We start from the raw sequence: 3,350 nt of genomic DNA, 5'->3' as shown, positions 1-3,350 counted from the left end.
TCATTACCATAATACATGACCTATGTGCTGACATAATGACTCACTGCATCTGCACAACTGGGACCCCCTCCTCTATGTGCAATGATGCATCCTCTCCCATCTCCATCACCCATCAAACCCTCCTGTCACTTTCCGTAAGGGAGACACTGCTTTGGAGAATGTGCCCAGTGCTTTCTTTATGTGTGCCAAATAATAAAACTCATATTGATCAAAACCCACACTCTCATGGGGAGTTGTCTGTTACTCACCAGGTGGATGAACCCTGGTTTTTTTTCTGGGTAACAAATCTTACATCAATACTCACACCAGGGATATTGGTCTATAGTTTTATTTTCTTGTATTATCTTTGCATATATATATATATATATATACACATATATATTATATATACACACACACAAACACACACACACATATATATCTATATATACATATATAATTTTTTTTTTTTAGATGGGATCTTGCTCTATCACCCAGGCTGGAGTGCAGTGGCACAATCTTGGCTCATTGCAACCTCTGCCTCCTGGGTTTAAGCGATTCTCCTGCCTCAGCCTCCTGAATCGTTGGGATTACAGGCGTACACCACCATGCCTGGCTGATTTTTGTATTTTTAGTAGAGATGGGGTTTCACCATGTAGCCAGGCTGGTCTTGAATTCCTGACCTCAGATGATCCACTCACCATGGCCTCCCAAAGTGCTGGGATTACAGGATTACAGGCATGAGCCACTTGCCCGGCACTTTTATATATTTAACTGCAAGTTTATATAAAAAATAATAATTGTTTAGTAAGCAGTTCATTAAATTCCTGAAAACGTTGACAGCTGATTCTCATGAGCCAATGTGAGCGGGCTCCAGTACATCTTGGCTAAACTTTGCATGTCTTTTGCAATTTAGGCCACAGTGAACTGAGTCAATTTCTCATCGTAATAGAACAGGAAATGAAGAGTATATGTGTCTGTAACTTACTTGGCAAAAAACTAGAAAACCAGAACAAATACCAAGCTGTGAATTATTTCCCAAATGCCTATCTGAATGCATCATCTTAACAGCATAAAATTCAGTCCTGGCCGGGCGCGGTGGCTCAAGCCTGTAATCCCAGCACTTTGGGAGGCCAAGGCGGGCGGATCACAAGGTCAGGTGTTTGAGACCAGCCTGGCCAACATGGTGAAACCCCACCTCTACTAAAAATACAACAATTAGCTGGGTGTGGTGGCACGTGCCTGTAATCCTAGCTACTGGGGAGGCTGAGGCAGGACAATCGCTTGAACCCGGGAGGTGAAGGCTGCAGTGAGCCGAGATTGTGCCACTGCACTTTTTAGCCTGGGCAACAGAGCCAAACTCCATTTTAAAAAAGAAAAAAAAAATTCATGGAAAAAACCTTCTAAATTTGGAGTTCAGAAAACAGTTTACATCGTTCTTCTGGAAAAAAAAATTTAAATCTAGGGCAAAAAGTCACACATTTGGGAGGTTTTCTGGACTTCTCATGAAATAGACCAAGGTATAATAACAATGCCAGGAGTAACAGAATTAACAAGACCAATTTCTTTAGGAACACAATAGGTTCCAAAAGGTTACCAAGTTACCAAGGAAGCTATGCTCAAACCTGTTTCCAGGCTTACTCCACATAGGAGTGGTGGGCTAATAGCACCTTTGGTGTCTGGCAGATATGTGTTTAAATCCTAGACCGCCAATCACTATCTGACCTTGACTGAATCCCACCTACAGTTATGGTGATAATCCTGATAATCCTAGAATCTGCTTAAAAGGGTTCTTGTGAGGATTAAATGAGATAATGACTACGCATAAGGTCTGTTAAATACTCCGTGGTAGTTATTAGACTAGTTGCCAAGTTTTCCTGATAACTTCTCTCTCATTTTCCCTAAGGTTTTAGTGTTCACTCTTTTGTATCAGGTCACTTTGGGCCATTACAACACTGGTGGGGAAGTATATGGAAAAATGGAAATTTTAGAGGCCAAAAACTCCGGTTTTAGCTAAATGCCCTTATTTTAAAATGGACATAAAACTAATTTGTATTTTTTCTGCATCTCAGAGTTAGTCTGGTCAAATAAGAGGATAAATGCTACATGGAAGTGCTTGTCACTTATGAACCCCAACGCAAGACTCATTTAATTGTTCCCCAAGCCATTTATACATGTGCCTGTGGACAGCAGGTATACTAAGCAGATCTTGGGGACCGAGGCCTTGTTCTGTTGATTTCAGAAATTTTAATCCTAATTATTCTTGAGTACATTTAAGCCAGTAACTTACCGTTTACATTTTTAGTCACTCTGATCAGTCACTAGAAAAAGGCAGCTTTTTGTATTTTCTCCTTAAAGAATATAGAACAGAATAAACAAAAAGTTATGCAAATTGAAGTTTACCCTTTAGAGACAAGGAATTCTCTTAAAGTGAAGAGTAAGTGGAACACCCTATCATTGGCAGCTGTTTTACAGATTTAATCCTACTCTTGGTGATCGCATCCAAATTCATGGCTTTGAACTTCAATGATGAAGATGACTCTCAAGTTTTGATCTCCAGTTCAAACCTCTCCTCCAAACTCTGTACTTTTATATATGCAACTGCCTACCTGAAATCTCTATTTGGATGTCTAACAGTGTGAAGCTGAATTTTGGATCTCACAAGCCCACTCCTCCCACAGTGCTTTCCACCTGTGGTCAGTTGCTCAGGTCAAATACCCTGAAGTCATCCTAACTTTTCTCTTTCTCAAGCCCCTTACATCTAAATTCAGTAAGCAAATTTTAATAGGTCCCTTTAAAGAACAGTATCCAATCACTTCTCACTACCATCCTTGGCCTTATTATCCTTGTCTCTCTCACTTTCATTATGGCAACTAGCTTCCTAACTGGGCTCCTCCTACAGTCTGTTCTGAGTAACAAAGCCAGAGTGAGCCTCTTCAGACCATGTCACTCCATGGATCCAAACCCCTTTCTCAGAGGAAAAGCTGATGTCCTTAAATCATTCCCCAGTCTGCCGTGAACTGGCTCCCTGTGGCCAACATGCCCTACCCCAGCTCCCTCCAGCCCTGGCGCTGTTATCCAGCACAGTAGGCACACCACCACCTCGGGATCTCTGTACTTCTCTCTGCCTGGAATACTTTTCCTTAACTTCCAGTCTCTGATGAAACATAACTGCCTGTGGGCCCTTCCTTGACCACCCTACTTGAAACTGCAACCTACGGCCTTCCTGGCACTGTTTGCTCCCTTCCTTCACTTTTCTTCCAAATACTTGTCATAATATATTTTAAATGTATTTATTTATTTATTCTCCCCCTATGAGAGTATAAGCTCCATGAGGGCAGGAATTATTTTCACCACAGTTGTAGGACCTA

The sequence above is a fragment of the Hylobates moloch genome, unplaced genomic scaffold (assembly GCF_009828535.3).
Source record: "Hylobates moloch isolate HMO894 unplaced genomic scaffold, HMol_V3 SCAFFOLD_3, whole genome shotgun sequence".
Classification (NCBI taxonomy): Eukaryota; Metazoa; Chordata; class Mammalia; order Primates; family Hylobatidae; genus Hylobates; species Hylobates moloch.
This window is presented reverse-complemented; position numbering follows the sequence as displayed.